The 17,909-nt window shown below is 45.0% G+C and overlaps 1 long non-coding RNA gene across 1 annotated transcript; it reads right to left on the reverse strand.

Moving 5' to 3' along the window:
- Nucleotides 1–867: 867 nt before the first annotated feature.
- Nucleotides 868–16,387, reverse strand: LOC135372282 (uncharacterized). The gene is made up of 3 exons (XR_010415937.1): nucleotides 16,240–16,387; nucleotides 15,289–15,435; nucleotides 868–1,440 (listed from the first exon to the last, which is right to left on the reverse strand). It is a non-coding gene; the product is annotated as an uncharacterized LOC135372282 (long non-coding RNA).
- Between the last annotated feature and the right edge of the window lie 1,522 nt (nucleotides 16,388–17,909).

A 17,909-nucleotide genomic window follows, 5' to 3' on the forward strand; every position in this document is an offset into this window, starting at 1 on the left:
GCGAGTTTCAAATCCTCGTCCAGCCGGATGTCAGATGCCAAAATGACGTTTTGTTCAACTTCACACAACAACACTTGATATGAACTTGCTATCTGAGATGTCATCTAATTATTTAGTCTGTATATTATCATCCCAGAGTATCGGACCCGGGTCTCGTTCCCCTCTTCCACCCCTGGACTGCGGGTTTGCTCAAATCTTCGTCCAGCCGGCCGTCACAGACGCCAAAATGACATTTTGATCAACTTTGGTTCGCAATAACACTCGATATAAAATTGACATCGGAGATGTCATCTAATTATTTAGTCTATAGTATTAATATCCCCGAGTATCGAACCCGGGTCGGCGACTTTGCTCAAATCCGCGTCCTGCTTGCCGTCAGAGACGACATCTTGATCCGCAATAACACCACGACCACGACCACGGTGCGTTAGGGTTAACATTCACAGGTTGTGCGGTGGTTGATATACGGCCTGGACGACGTACTGACTCAAATTAGGCGATGACATTTCAAAACTTTTAAATTTTAAATTTAAAAATGGGCCCCGTGCAGAAATCGACGAAATCCCCATAGGCGTAATTCATTTGACTTGGGTGCACTAGATTTATATTCTGCTACTGACTTTGTTTCCAGGAGTTCTTTACATCGTGTTCTTACTCGTTAGACGATGACATCTTATAAATGTTATTAAATTTTGCTGTTCATTTGCTGGTGTGCACGTCCCGTACCGTCGCTACCCGCAAAGCAGTTCGGTATAGCAGTGGAGCGCGCCGACGGGAGGGTGACCGCGAATGGGTACATCACATAACCCAGAGACATTCCTTGTGATCAAAACAGCTTTCAAAATGCAAGAGGCTAGAAAGACTGGATTGAGAGCCGTTTCTCGTCGCATGCTGCAGGTATGGTCCCTGAGCTACCAAGACAACACCATTGCTGGGCTAGTACACTTTTCTTGCGTGTGTATATGTGTGTGTGTGGCATGCATCACAATTTATTCTGGACTTTCATATCAAGCCTAGCAACACATCAGCTAGACGGCATCCTCTTCTATAACTTGCGTGGCTGTTGTGCGTGAGTTCCGTTGGCTTCCAGCGCAGGAGGTTTCAGCACTGCTGGTGCTCGAATTCGCTGCATAGTGGACGTGGCTGCTTAGTAGACGCACCGAAAGGTGTGCACAGTCACCTTGTACTTCTGCTGCGATGTCCTTGTTACTCCCTGTACCTCAGTGGAGTGTGCAGCTGGTGTTTGAAGACGACATCGTGGGCTGGTCCTGGTATTTTCGGCAGTGTTCTTGCCGATCGTACCAATTAGGTCGATGACAGTAAGGCACGTATGGCTATGGTCATGTCCACTATATTAAGGTCTCCTAGACTCTGTGGCTCTTCTGGCGCCGTTCAAATCTGCTATGTCATAGCCCCAAGGGTGTTGGTGGCTCTCATGTCCTGGAAACGTCCATATCAAACAAGTATTACAGTATTTTCTCGTGTTCGACAGTCTCGTTTCGACAATTTTCTCTCCCGGACCACTTACAATTGCGGCAGAGCTGGCCCCAGCAGGAAAAAGAGAACATCGTTGGGACGACGGTTTTCGCATGCGATTCGTTCTGAGCTCGTTTGCTTCGCATGTCTCAGACCATAGTCACACAAGCGTCTCAGCCTTATCAAAGCATAAGACCCACGGAACGATTACCCGTAATAAATGAGGAATAAAATACCACTACAGTTTCGGAATTGATGAGGGCAGCAGCGACTGTCGCTTTAAGTAGTCCTTTAGCGATTCTATAGAAAAGTGTAAAAGCAAACTTAGTTTTGCTGTGCTGAGAAGTCACTGCAATATAGGGCTGAACGCTTTTGGTGTGGGGAATCAAACAGTACAGAATGGCCTGGTGAGATGTGACCCTTTTCCGGAACGCTGCGAATAACACATGCCAGCGACAGAGGACGTTCACTTTTCCGGATACACGAGTCAGAATGACCTAGGTTCTGGAAGGCTGTTCCCCGTACTTGCTGTTCGGATACAGATAACGAATTCCGTATAACCGAGACGAAGTTCAATGGCAGCAGGTTTGCTCCTGGGAATGCAGTCCGGATGACCAGTTTTTCGGATAAGCGAGACATGACTAATTCCTAAAAATCTGGTTTCCTATTGATAATTCTTGATTGGATTTTGGAAGACGACACGTTATATTTGACTACACCACCGCCGGCAATGGGGTAGATGAAACTCCACAATCATCATTAAAATGATGTTTTTTTTTTTGTTTCATTAAAATGATGTGTTTTGTTGTTCTATGATTAAATTCTTTAACAGGATAGCCGTTAGGAGGGAGTCCTTCTCTTTGGTAGTCAAGGGCCTTCGGGCCACAGGTGGGTCACATGCTGCCCCCGGGCCGCGTGTTTGAGACCCCTGCTTTAAAGTACATGAATATATTCTCAAAATTCCGATAAGATAGGCCGTGCCGATGACTGGGTCGCAGGATCTGAGTTTCCAAATTAATATGTGAGAGCCTACCTTGTTTTATTTATTTAGTTCTCTTAACACATTCCCCCAATACTGAACAGGCGCTCTACATGCAGATGCGAAGAAGCGCTCTAGAGAAACGACAGAATTTACTCTCTTCTTATCGTTGCTTTACCCTCAGGAATATTTTACGTGCCCGCTCTAGCAACGTCTTTCTGCACGAGTCTTGTGTCCTGCTTCTATGGGTCTCCATGGTATACCAGCATACCCTTCAGGACAGCACATCGTCTCATTCACGCTCCCAAACCCGGGGCGTTGCACCCTACCCCCTTCCCAAAAGTGAGGTAGATGCCCGAATGTACATGTTTATGTACAGCACAAAGCGCATTACCGACACGAAAGCAAATTTTCGCTCGACATCCGTGTTACGCACAAGGAACTACATGCCTTCAAAGCAGACTTGTGCCCGTTACTCGAAGAAAGTAATTGATTACCGTTACTTCTACGCCAAAAGTAATTGATTACTGTTACCAATTACTCGACTGCAAATGTAACTGTGTAACGAGTATAAAAGTAACGCGTTACTTCGGTCGTTACCCTGCATTCACGCAAATTATACCCGTCTTTGTGTGCCGCATAAAAGAACAAAAAAGGCTCAACAGTGGAGCAGCTAAAATAACACGAAAAGCAAAAACGCGTACGACAGGGAGATCTGTACGTCTACTGTATTTATCGCCCGGGAAGACGTTAACCTGATTGTGGAAGAAGATTGCGTGTAGCCACTTCCCCATGACTCACTAAACCTCCAAAAGGTTCAGGTACCAACACACTGGTGTAGGAAGAGATTAGGGAGAGAGACCCTGAAATTCCAGAACGTTATTACATTGACCTCCGCTTGCTCTAGTAGAACGGCCCAATAAGGGCTGACAGCACGAGCGGCTTGACTTGCGGCGGAACAGTTGAAAGATAAGTTAATATCTGCTGGAAAAGTAATCAATTACTGAGTAATCGATTACTCCGGAAAGTAATTGATTACTCCAAAAATTACTTTGACAGCAAAGTAACTGATTACTCGAACAATTACTCAAAAATAATTGATTACAAGTAACGCAATTACAAGTAACGCAATTACTAGTAACGCGTTACGCACAAGCCTGCTTCAAAGTAACTTGGAAAACAGATATTGAAACAAATATTTAAGTTTACTAGGCCCTTTGAAAGAATTTGCAAGATAGCAAATTACACGCAAAAGTATTTGGGATACGTAAGTGAAATACCCTACTCAAGTCACTGTACACATCTGCGCGTATGTGCCCAGCCAGCATTTATTCGTTGTAATTTTGGTTTCCATGCTGCGCGCTGTAGAGGTTGCATGCTTTAGACCGAATGTTATGCACACCCAATGTAATTTTGACGCCGCACTTCAAGGGCTATGTGAATTTCGTGTCTTCTTCTGCACAGTGTTGCCCGAAATATCTTGAAACACTCGCGGTATGGCTTCCAATAATAAATATCTCTCCTGCATAGATTGTCCTTTTCTGACTTGGGTCGGAGCTTCGGGTCAACTTGTTGTGATCTGCTAATTAGTCTACGAATTAGCGATATGCGTTACTGAAGACAAATCCCGCCGAAAGCCTCATTGGCCACCGGGTGTTCTTGTTTATGTACGTTGCCCTGGATGTGAAATAGTTGAGAGAGGAACTCGTATTACAAGTTTAAAATTAACGTGGTTTTGGTCTTGATTGTTGCTTAGTTTTATGGAAAGAATTGGGAATCGTGAGTTGATCAGCTCCCGTGGCATAGTGGTTAGCATGATCGCTTTCTACGCAGAGACTGGGAGGTGACACGGGTTCGAATCCCGTCACCGGCTGTGCGGTTTGCATGGGTTTTCCGAACACTTTCCAGACTAATGTCGGCACAGTTCCCCCTGAAGCAGGCCCAGGGCGCATACTAATCCTCCTGTCCTTCAATCTTTCCTGCTGTCCTCTAAATTAGCTCTTTAATTAAGGAATTTTAGGCAAAAGCAAGATAGCAGAATGGCAGACCCGTGAAATGGCTTGGCCCGTAGAAAACCATTCTATCTTTTAAAAATCCAGAAAAGAGCGCGTGAAATATCCATCACTGAATTTCGGCACGCAAATGAGCCGAAACTGAAAAAGCGCATTATCTACAGCGATTAAGGGTTATCTGGGCTGGAAATCGTTTTTCTGGACAGGAGATCGGCACCTACTCCAGTCATCTCCATCGCACCAAATCACGTGACCCCCTGACGTGAAATGAGCACTGTGCTCCATGCTTTGCTCCATCGCTGCGGTCTCGGTTTCGGCTCATTTGCGTACCAAATCCCAGGATGTATATTTAACGCTCGTGCGTGTTTCCGAATTTGTTAGATGTGGAATGGCTTTCAACGAGGATAGTCTAATTCTGCTACATCGCTTTTAACCCCAGTCCCCCAATTAAAGTCGAAAAATACAAAACCGAGAAAAGGGGTCCGATCTGGCGGGCGGTCGGCATGCATGCATTTCCCGTTTTTTACCGTCCTGTAGCGGGTCGTAAATTTTCTTTGGCGGGTACATACTGGTATGCATATGTCATTACACCAAAAATAGTAAAAAGGGGATAAATCGAGTTATCCCCTTATTGCATACAGAGGTTCAATTAGTGAATCGTCTTGTAGTTGCATACAGGGAGTTTCACAAAACGTGTCATTCGGACATGACAAAAAAACGTTGCGAGGGAAATTTACGAGGTAAACGGCATTTGTGTAGCAGCTAAATTTGCCACCTTGCAAAGATATTTTCATTTGATTTGGATTAAAACAAATTTAATTTCTTTAATTGAGCTCCAAAATTTTCCAAGTGAACATAACGTTTTTTTTTACAGAATTAGAGAGCCAGTAGCGAACTTAGTCAGATCCACCAAGAAATCCGCTCGATATTGCAAATGGAACTGACAAAAAAGGTCCCGAAATTGAAGCTTCAAGTTTCGGGTATTCAACGGCGCACCAAATCAGTCGCAAAGGTGCGCGGCGAGGAGAACATGCTCCTGCCGCCATGAAGCTAGAACAATTTATCGCCGTACCGGCGTGCAGAACAAGTCGCACCGATAACAAGGCGGGTGAGATTCCACCATACGTTGATAAGCGGCAAACAAAAAGAAAAAGATTCCGCTTTTTTCCCGCCCTCACTTTTTTCGACCGATCTTTCATGGGGGCAGGAGCATGTCCTCCTCTCCGCGCATCTTGCGACTGATTTGGTGCGCCGTCGAATATCCGAAACTTTGAAGCCTCAGCTACGAGACTTTTTTTGGGCAGTTCCATTTGCAATATCGAACGGATTTCTTATTGGATCTGACTAACTTCGCTACGGGCTCTTTCATTCTGTAAAAAAAAAAAAAAAACAACGTCATGTTGACTTGGGGAATTTTGAAGTTCTGAGACATAGCTATTTCAGGATATGCAATAAAATGTTTTGCTTATTTTGGTCCCACAGGGCGCGCAATTTTTTTTTTTTTTTTCGCGGGTTTAGGAGAACTCGTCACAAGCCCGAGAGAAAAATATAAAATGTGACCGGCGGGCATCATGCGATTATAAATGAAACTACCCAGGAGTTAGTTCGATAGCCTCGCTCGTGATCGCAGTTGTCTCGCGACATTAACCACAGTTATTATCGATATCCGCATATGTTTGTGTGCACGAATTGGTAGTTACCACGTCAGAAGCACAGTAACCCATTGCTCGGCATTTTGGGCCACGGGACTCACATCACATTTATCTGACAAGGTGTGAGATCAGCCGGTGGAGGGCCTTGATACTCCGAGATGACAACACCCGAAGTTGTGCAACTATCCCATACAGGACACTATAAAACCTAAACTGCGAAAAAAAAATTCGGGGTCGGGGTGAGGGTATGGCGTTCGCCAACACGCATTATCTTTCGCCTTAACTTTAAGTTGTCTGACCCTGAACTTGCGTGTAATCGAGCCAGGGGGAACCGAAGAGTCAAGAGTGAACTGAACATGATATGCTCGAGAATGTTATATGGACGCTGGTAAGCGCAGCGGTAGCGATAACTGGAATACAATGCCTATCACCCGAGTTATAAATGGGTAGCACCTTCGAAATTCGCAAAAGTGTCACAAAAAAGGTGTACGCCTCTCGTTTTAACAAATCAGGGCAGATAACGATATCATTCGAGACGATGGTTGGATAGAAGCGTGCTATGTGGTGAAGTTCGTTTCTAAGAGTGTATGCTGACTACACCACGCCGTGTAGGGAATGGGGATCAAGATGGCGGGCGGCTGCAAGTGGTGTGTCAGAGGCTGACACCACCCGTAGAACCAGACGTGTGAGCCTTCCTCTTCGCCTCCCCCTCCCCCTTTCATCCTTCCACCGGGCAACGTGCCGCCAATCAAGGCAGGCAGATCACTCGAAAACTCTACGTCACCCTCCCCCCTTTTCATCGCAGCACTGTGCTCATTAGTAAATCTAAATACACCTCCGGGCCTCGAGAACACAGAGCAGAGGCGGGCTAGGACCGGGCCTGTGCATGGAAACAGTTGGGTACGGGCTGGGCCCGGGCTGAAAATCTATAGAAGACGTCGGGCCCGGGCCGGGTGGGGACGGTGCAGCCGGGCTTGCGCCGGGCACGGGCCTGAAAATTAGGCCCATGCAGTGCTCTAGCAGTCATCACCCGAATTTGTCGGACGCTCTACCGCTCCTCTACGAGGGTCCCTGCGGTCGCTACGCATCGTGCGTTCGTCGTGTTCCTGAACTTCCGGCAACGTCGTTGGCGTCGTCGCGCACTTTCGCCTGACGACAAGCATAGCTTGCGAGAAGCAGGTCACAACATCATCTTTGTCATTCGCATTATCGGTGTCAATTGAACTTTCATCCCTACTACTTTCGTAAAGATCCATGCCGTCAATGGTGAACGCAACAAAGAAACAGATGACAGGCCATGTGACGGGCAGACAGCCGCAGGAGCAATACGTAGCAGACGACACTCGCGAGGCGTATGCGCATGCTCGCCGTCGAGAGCGGAAGAAGAGAGTTGAGGGCGGTTCTGGCTCGGCCTCTCGCAGCAAGAGCCAAAAAAGTGCTCTTGGGGCGAGAGAACTGCTCCGTAGTGCATCATCCGAACACGGCTCTTGCTCTGACCGCACCACCAAAATTTACCGCTCGGATTCGGAGCAGAAAAAAGTGCCCCAAATGCATCACCCGAAATCACCATTGGCTATGTTGCATCACGTGCTTCGCGACTGCATGCATCGTAACCGAAGAAATCGAAAATAGAATTCGACAAGGTTGCTCTTTCTGCCGATCCTTGTGGAACTGCGAATTTCGACAGCGCTCCTAGCGGTACCTGCACACAACTCTTGAGACGGCCACGTTGCCCGATTCTAATTCATGGAAGTAGATGTCTTCGCTGAAGCGAATCCTGGTCGCCCTCTTTATTTTGTTACGCTGAGTAATGGTTTCTACGATTTTCCTGTAGCGTTCGCACACACGTGTGCCACTGTGCGCAACCGGAAGTTGGACAGGTAAGTAGACAACCAGTTACGTCTGGAAATACCACTTAGGTTTATCTGCACACACCCTAGTCCGTATTCACCAACTTACTTAAACAATTGGTTTAGTGACGTCGGGTTTAAATCAATCACGTGAGACTTTCGTTCGCCAATCCTGGATCACCACCCCATGCTCTACCACCTGCTGCTGTGAAGCCTATGGCGGCGCACATAGCGAGCTTCCTGTACAGCGCATGCGCATTTCACTAGAGTCTGCCAGAAGCGATAGTAGCCGGTAGGCCTAATTCCCGGTTCACGAAGAATTTTTCATCAAATCTTGGGTAAGTTTCGATTAATATAGTTACTAGAAGCGCCCAGGAGACAGATTTGATCACAATGGGACGAATATTTGCCTCAAATGTTCCATTTCGATCATTCACCCAAGCTACTGGTGGTTTAAGCTCCATGCATTTGAATGGGACGTATTTTAAACTAGGGGAGGGGCTAGTTTAACATCGGTCTAAGTATACGTTGCAACTACTGTGGACGAGTGTGTTGAAAAAACTATCGTAGATTGGTTGCGGTAGGTGATGTTGCACTAATTCGAAGTTAACTGGTAAAAATTAAGCAGAATCGTTTTAAGTGCACGGTTAGTAAACAAAAACGGCGTAACGCTTGACCGGGGGTACGAAATGCGGCTGTTGTTTTTAGAAGGCGCTATTGCGAACTTTTGCATGACAAACGTAAAAAGCACCGTCAAAGTGTGATCAAAGAGAGTGACATCGACATGTGCCACCGGACAAAATCCATATACCAATCCAAGGGACCGAGAGAGCGTGCGGATGGCCGAACGTCAATGTGCATTTTCAAAAACAAAGCATAAGTAGTGCTGGCGCTTGTTATGAGCGTCATCTCCTGTGATACACACTGTATAAGCGCCCCCGTCATTGTACAGTATAAGAGCGATAACATACTAGATGGTTGTTGCGAGCCCCGATGGAGAAATTGGGGGGCGTTATCCACTGGCATGCTTATCAACCATCCCAGTATCTATCATCTCTTCGCAGCGTGTCTAATCTCCAGAGACATCTAACAGTGCAATAGGACTGATCATAAAGTGCATTAGCGTCTTGCGGCTGTTGTGTGGGTACTATCAAGGCATGGAGATATTGCATGTTGTTCCACTACACTGAACACGAAATCTGAGCAGATTTTACGTTCCCCGATTATGAAAATACCGGAGCAAAAGCTAAGGAGGTCCCCATTTCCCCTGGATTCACATGCAAGCATAGATGAAACTGAAATGTGTGTTTTACTTATTTCAACATGCCACAGCAGAACAGACCAATGAAAATCTGTTATTCAGGTATCGTGTTGCCACTGCTACATTAGAAAACATTCAAAGGGACAGCTGCTTACTTCTATATTGATTTATCATTTGGTAACAGTAGATGTGCTTTTGTAGGGCTGCTTCTGCAAAAGACACTACACAACAATGTGCTAAAGGAGGCTGCAAACCTTTTGGAAGCATCATTACTATTGCAGGTACATAACCATGACCAATCACTGACCGCTTTTCTGCATTGTATAAGCACATATATTCTGGAGATCCTCTCTTGAAAATTTCTGCTATGGACTCATGCATCACAACAACTTTGTATTCGTGAGCTTTTTGTTTATATTCAGACAATAAAGGCTATTACGTAGTTCCACAAGGATGACTTTTTTCATAGAAGCGTGCACTCTGGATATCCTGCTCAATTAGTTGTCAAGGTCACATGAGAACATAAGTGAGCAATGGTGCACAAGGAAAAAAAATCCTTGCTACATTCCACATGCTGACTCCACCAATATATCTGAGGTGTCGTACTGCAGTACGTTTGAATTGCACAGGAATAAAGGGCAATGTGTGCAGAAACTTTGAAGTTCTCTTGCTCCCATTGAACTGCCCTTAAAGTTGAAAATTAGATCAACTGCAATTACTGCATATAGCACCTTCCAGATGAATATAACAAAACATAGGCTACAGACTCATCAATAGATAGTATTGATAATTATAATAGGAGTCAGCTGGTTCATGCAACATCAAAATGGAAATGTCGTTCCCCCATACTGCAGCATGAGCGCATGTATAAATTGTACATGGCCACATGACAGTTGTCAACTACTTAAAAGAAAGTTAGCTTGCGTTGTACATGGGTACAGATTTGTCCAACCAGTGCAGCCGTTTATATCCACACTGAGCACACGAGCACATGGAAGAACATGCACCCACAGTAGCTATCGTTCTTTTACGTTACTGACAGTTGCCGTATGGGCGCATTGTTTATTTCTGTGCTCATGTGTTCAGTGTGGATATTGACGACAGTAGTAAAGCAGGGTAAACAAGCACCCATGTTACACTAGCTCTCCTCCTTTTACTTCGTTGATAGCTGTCATATGACCACAGAGTTTATCCATGTGCTCATCTGTTCAGCGTGAATACAGCGCTAAACAAAAAATGGTGTTCCTTTTGTGTCTCCTGAAGCTCAAGGCTTTTCTTTCAAGCAAAAATGTACGCATGCTGTTCTGCATCATTTTGTGAGCAGGACTGTTAAAAATTACTCGACGCACTGCAGCTTTACACTGGTGTGATCTGTGCGCTCTTTTTGTGTAGCCTCATATCCTGTACAGGTAAATCTTAAACGTGAACATGTTTGACACAGGTGTGCCTGGTTGGGTAAAAACTGAACATCAACGTGGCTCCAACCAAAGTTAGCCCTGTTAGTCCGTCACCCCTGAAGAAGGAGCTGGTTCGGCTCCGAAACGTCGGGACCCCTCTTTCGAGCTAACTTTGGTTGGAGCCACGTTGATCCTGTTGAGGTAAATCTTAAGAATCGAAAAACACATCCCTATGGAATCATGCCACATGATTTATCATATACACCTGCATCCACATTGCAATCATGCTTCTATTCATCGCAAATGCCACAATACCTCTAATTGTAATAGGAAAATTTATTGACGGTAACAACATACAACACACCCGAAACACTACCCTCTAATTTGGCTGTGTTGTGCATGTCTTCAACGTGTTCTGAATAGCTGAGTTACAAAATAGTGAACCAAACCAATATCCTGCTAATATGCCCATATGTGTAGTACATCACTTTACCTTCAATTATGTTACAACTTGTTCTCCTTGCACCACCTCAGGTGCATGCTCAGTGTCCACGGTTTTTGCTGTATGACATGTCCTGTACATTCGTACTCTCATTTCACACCAGCCCTCCTCTTCCTTGACTCGCACTCCACCCATAAATGTACAGCAGTGAGTGGAGAAAAAACAGAATATGGGCATACTACGGTCACAAAGTTCTGGTGTAGCTAAGAATGTGTCATCAGCATCATGACAAATGATTCTAACATCTATGGATCTGTCATTCGAAACAGTGCCTGAATGCTGTTGCTATACAAGATACCACGTACATACATTTACTGTTGGAAAGCCTTCACATCATCACCAGAGAGAGAGGAGAATATGTGGCGTCTCGTGCACACTGCTTTCTTGCCTGTGACGTATGATTGTATATGTGTCAAACCTGATTATTTATTTTGTTTCAGGTAAGCTGTTCTTCAATGCCATATGTGAAGAAAATAATTGCTATACAAATTTATTGCTATTCAAATGTGTGACTGGCATTAGCTTAGGCACACCATGCCATGCCCCACAAAAAACATGTCTGTGTAAGAGCTAGCTTCACCATAGGTTCAGAAATCTTGTGGTTGTGTCTGTGGAATTTTTCATTTCTTTTTAATGGGAAATTCACACTACTACTGTTTCTTTTTAGAACCCCCCCCCTCCCCACATTTTCTATGGCACTCTTAGGGGTGCTAAAGTTCAGTAAAGTGGACCGAAGTAGTTACATGCTCTTCTTGTGTGCCAACGTAATGCATATGGCCAGAATATGTGAAACTGTTGCTTTGGGTGCTGGTATCTTGCAAACCATCTCCCATATTACATGTATTAATTACCAGAAGTTGCCAGAAGACTCTGCATGTCCGGTGGTTAGTCATGCAGAGGCATCTACATTATTTTACCATGAATTCAGCATTGTGTCCCATAAATCTGCTCCCAGGCTTTGTCCTTGATGATACAGTACACCATGCTCACTACATTAAACTGTTCAGCTGCATAGATTTGTGCTGACACAACTGGATCAATATGTCGGCTTCTGCAAAGTGACAACTACCAATGTGGCTAAAAAAAATAACTGTAATTGCAGAAGAAAGATATACAATCATATAAATTTTAATAAAAGTAAGTTGCAAGTTGCATCCTTTTCTTTGTATAAGCTTATTTGCATTGCGTCCATTTGCATTGCTGAGTTGCTCGAATCATCGTCTGTATTTCAGGATGTCTGCAATCCAGTAAAGCATGGAAAACTGGGAATAGTCTGAGAACTATTGCATGACTGAAAAACTAGAAAAAATGTCAAGAAAGCGGTGAAGAGCTGCTGAAATAAAAATTCCCTAAATAAGTTTACACAATTTTACAATGGCGATTATCTTTCTCATGGCATCACACAGGCCTCTTATGTCATTTCACAAAGTTGAGTGATCTGTGTAAGAGTGAAGTGATAACTAACTGCATCGCTATGCAAATTCTTTCGTAAATTTAAAAAAGCCTGAATAAGGAGTGATTTCAAAGATCGTAGTGAATGATGCAGTCGTCGTCCTTCTGTCCACATCTCTATGCTGCGGAATGAATTCGTACCAACTACCCCGCCTTCATACGCTTGTTAAGTGCATGATGTAATGTTGGCAGCCGTATTATAGCATGGCATGAGCTGTGGGGAGTTTTTAGGCATTGGTGGTGGTGATGGTTTGGCATGTAATGGTGCAATGATAATGCCAGTGTAACTGCTTACAATGCCAGTATGGAGTCGAGAGAGAAGTTTCTAAAGGAATGAGCATGGAAAAATCGATAAGTCCCCAACCAGGTGTGTAAAAGTGTTTCCTGAATAATATATGGCTTTGAACAAATAAGCTCAACACAATTATTGAACAAAATGGCAGCACAGGCTTGTTTGTGGCTGATGTTGCAGCTGTTGTTGTGTGTGTTTTCTTTGGTCCTTTCCTGTTTGCTCCATCCTTGAAACACCACTATTGAAACCGGTATAGGATATCCTTCTTTACGAGGTATTTGGTTCATTTTAACATCTGTATTTTGTGTACACGGTCTCAATAAACTACAAATTCTGAATGGCTCGGATGCAGTGTAATGGCATTAAAGTGTGGCCGTTTATTTTAGCAATTATTACGTCTGTGATGTCAAGTGCATCATAGCAGATGACAAGTAAGGACAAATATATACATTAGGTATGTTCCCATTGTGTGAAATTTCATCAGAGCAAGAGACAGTCGCAACGTAATGATGTATCTTTGTTGGCTGAACAGAACAATCAATTTAGTGCTTAATGATTTGTACAATAATCTTATATGCTGAAATGCAGAAATAAAGGAGGTCAGAGGTAAGCACAGCACCGCACTAACAGGGGGTCACGACACTGGCAACTTCCACGCTCACAAGCAGGGACGCCCTGGGTAACTGACGAAAACAGCGCTAAACAAACAAAGAAAAAAACACGCACACACACACACACACATATGACGAGGACGTAAACAAGGCAGCACCATGAGTACGTTTTCCGCAGGAGTCACACTCCAAAGAAACACAGCCAGCAAAGAGATGCTCTAACGCGTTGCAGATTTGTGACACGTTGAAAGTACCACGTCGAGTTATGCGTATGGGAGTCACCTGCAGGATAAGGTCACCCTTGCATCAGTGTTCTTTCTGTTTACATAGCCTACAGTGATCAAGCCCTTGTACACACGTTGCGAACATGATATCAGGCTCGAAAGCGTATGAAAGACTCTGCTGGAATGCCCCATCAATCGAGAGGCTATCTTGATCGTTGCAGTTCACCACACAGGCCGCACAACAGACGATAAAAAAGCGATGGTCGATGCGGATGACGTTATTATACACATCCACAATCGACGACCGAACACCGACAAAAAGCACAACGATCACCTGCGCGAGGATACCTACTGCTGCCTCGGCTGCCTTTCAAATAACATGGCAAACGCTCTCTTTTTAGCGACCATATCAAGAGCTTGTCATTCATAAAGTTCACAAATACAGAGGTAGGCATAACGCATAACCGACGATTACCGACACCCCGATCCGCAACCACCTGCAGCAGCGCCAGCGCCGCCTGAACTTTTCTTCCGTTAACAGCATAATCAAAAAACAAACGGGAGCCTTCCTCTTCACAATCCTGTCGTCTGCTACGTTCTCCCTCCCCTCAACCATCTGGTGCCAATGTCAATAGTGCGCATGCGTTGTGGTCACCCTTTGGTCAACCGCTCTTCATAGCCGGAGAGATCATGTGATCGATTTAAACCCGACGTCACTAAACCAATGGTTCAGGTCGGCTGGTGAATACGGACTCCTGAGTTATAGAGGCCGTTTTTATTTATCCTTTACATAATATTTGCATTAAAACTATGTTTCAGGTGGGATTCCCGCCAACCAGACACCCTGTTTCAAAAACGTATGTTGTCTATAAACGTCTGTTGGGGCACGGTTGTCTATAATCAGCACTCCGTGGTTTATCTCGTCTGAAATCTCCAGGTGTTGCAAGACTTTCTTTCCAGTAATAAACGCCTGCAGCACATGCTCTACCTTCAAATACAATATTGGGACAACACTCCAATCGCAACAGAGGTAATATGGGACGGCGAAGTACTGAGAGGCGAATTTGACTAACCGTGTCCCCAATAGTGCATACCTGCCGGACGCCTAATTACCTAACGTTCATTAAGTCCCAGATAGCAGAATTGGAGCCAGCCGTTATTTAAATCCACCCTGTCGCTTCAATATCCTGGAGCGAGCACTTACATTGTTATATATAAATCGCCAAATTTTGCTATGCAGATGCGCCGAAAGTGAAACCACGAACTTTTCGTGCACAAACCCAGGAAAAGGCGTTCGCGTCGGAGGGCCACGTCTTTTGTCGCGATGGAGCTGATTGGAATAAATTCTGATCGATTGACCAGATAGAGCGCTTTGCGGCCCAGATAAGAAAAAAGTTCTTTAATATTTAGTATTTCAGGACTCAGAATTAGCACTAAAAGAAAGTCCATCTAATAGGCAAGGGAGCCCCAAGGCGATCCCAATTTTGTTTCTTTTACTTTTGACGTTCATATCGGCGAAAGAAATCAGACCGATTCTGTATACGGCAGTTTCTCAAAGCTGTTAAAAGAAATCCACTTACCTGCATCGAAAAAACGTGCTGTGCATCCAACACCATCTGTCGTCGGATCTCGATATCCTGGAACTCCTAAAGGCGCTGTCTCATCCTGCCAGGTTGATGTGGCATAGTTCTGCGCTGACGAAACCACGGCTCAACAGTGTATCCTTGCTGCAGCAAATGGGAGGATGCGTTTGTTCACTATTCTGAGACTCATGGTTTATAATTATTGTCCACTGATAATAGCGCAAGCAACTACGAACTTTGTTTACAACGCGCACGGTTGTCAGCTACATTTCGAGACAAACAGAAAGAGAATATCCTTCTGTATGTACGGGCCTTTTTTTAGTCCGGTGGATCGGGATTGAAATTTCTTTGATTCGACGGCAATTCAAATGCTTTGCAAGATTAAATTTATTTGTCAACTTTCTATGAACTATTTATCGAATTACAGTTTCCATTCAGCATGAACTGTCATCGGGCACCTCTTGCTCAGCATGCTGTCTTCGTCATCGGTTATCGATTTCTTCTAGTACCTTATATTAGCAGGACAACCTTCCATTCTACATGCCTCGACTATGTTCGTTTTCACAACTTTAAATGTTCTACACGTATTTAGGCCGCATTCATCCAGGCAAGAATAGAAAGAGTTACCATTGCAGATTAGATTTCCAGATAGAAAACGAACGTTGAGCTTTCAGTTCATATTTTACAGCATTATCGGCTCTGTGTTATCAGTCAGATCATTACCTATAAGGTACCCTTCGTTCATAGTTACCCCATTTCCATGCGCCTTCGTCTTGAGTTTAGCCAACTTCTGTACTTAGTTTGTGAAAGCAACAACAAAGAATTTGAAAAGAGGTTTCAAGTCTAGGCGATTGCATTGACAACTGTAGCGTGGGACAAGCGCAATGCTTGCCCACATCACGCTTCAAAAATTGTACTGACAATGAGGACTTATAGCGTACGGCTTACCTGCAGCAAAGTCAACTAGCAGGACGACCCTCCTGCGACGACACAACGGCTACCATACTCTTCCATTCGAGGGGTAGCCGTCCCAACATCATCCAGTGTTGTGCGTCTCGGGCTGCACGAGCGCCGATCTTCTTCTTCATCCTCGGGGAAATGGCCGTTATCGGGGGAGCGCCGATCATGCCGCTCGCGTTGCTATGCTTCTTCTTCTTCGAAAAAGTGGCGCATAGGTCACTGGCAATTGGACACGGAACTAACCAGCATTTATGTTCCGGCGTGTCCGCCCTGCAAACCGCAACTGTCGACTTTCGTTTACTCAAGACTTGAACAGTCATCGAAACGTCGTGAATCTGGAAGGTTAATTAGTGATACCGTATTTGTTTTCGCACCAAGACGAACCAAGGCACTTACTGAAACGTTGTAAAGCCGAACATATACAACGTTAATCACTACTTTGAATGTAAGTGCAGTCAGGTCAACCCACACTTCCAATGTGCTTCAATCGGTAATACAAAGCCGAAATAGATAAAGGAAACGATATTCCGATATTATGCCACGCATCTCTACTACATGCGATTTAGTGCACAGAAAGAGGCACATACTTTAATGAAGAGTGAACTCACCCCTTAAACTTGAAAGCCAGAGAACAAAGAAACGCTGTCCACCGCAGTGTACTCTGGGAGCTCTGCGGCTCTGCTGCGCTCAACAGTTTTTATCACTGGACAGCACAGCGTACGTTCTCACTATGCTCAAAAATTGCAAGACAAAACGTGCGGGAGAATAGAACTTCGAAAGATTTTTGTATAACAACCAGTGGAGTGCAGCCGCCAAGACGCAGCTGCTACCCGTTGCGCGTCCGGAAAGTTTGAAATTTCAACGGTTGAAACGGAACAGGTTCGAACTGGTTGGTTAGATGGATGGTGATTGGGTAGACGGGCAGACGTCATTGCCATTGCTTTAGCTCGTGCTTATTGCGTACCTATTTTTTGTAATATTCTTTAATTTCCGTGGCCATTCATTATAATTGCGTGGCGGAGGTTAAATGTTAAATAACACATAAGCCAATCCAGCGGAAGTGACACCAACATCATCATCATTATGCCATCGCCATCGTCGTTGCAGCGAGGAGTGACGAGTGTCGTATTTTGGTGCTGTGTGTGTTGAAAATCGCTGTTCTTTTTGCATACATTTGTGGAAACCTCGTGATTCCACAACCTCGGGGCGTCAGTCCATCCGCTCCGTCGCCGAGGAAGACACAGCAAGCAAAAGGTTCAAACAGCAAACAACAAAGGTTTATTCCACACCTTAGCACACAGCCTTGCCCCCGGCCCGCGAAGGAAAATCTCCCGGTATCTCTAATCACCGCGCTTTTTATCTCCTGGCGCGGGCACGCCCCCATACTCTGTCTGCCGCACAGTTTTGCCATCTGGTGGCATGCAATATAGACGGTTCTCACACCCCCCCATCGTCAAAATGTCCATCACGTTTATAGGCCCTCGTCTTCGGCGAAGTCCAGGAGGGCGTCTTCGACCTGGGGGACTGGGTGGGCCGGAGGTAAGTCCCTCAGGAGTTCCGGTTGTAGCATCCGTATGGTGTCCAGAGCCGCTGACAAGTCATTGTACCGGGGCTGGGAGGTCATCTGTACCCTAGTCCGATGAAGTGTGCCCCGGCAG

Source organism: Ornithodoros turicata, unplaced genomic scaffold (genome assembly GCF_037126465.1).
Source record: "Ornithodoros turicata isolate Travis unplaced genomic scaffold, ASM3712646v1 Chromosome137, whole genome shotgun sequence".
NCBI classification, from domain to species: domain Eukaryota; kingdom Metazoa; phylum Arthropoda; class Arachnida; order Ixodida; family Argasidae; genus Ornithodoros; species Ornithodoros turicata.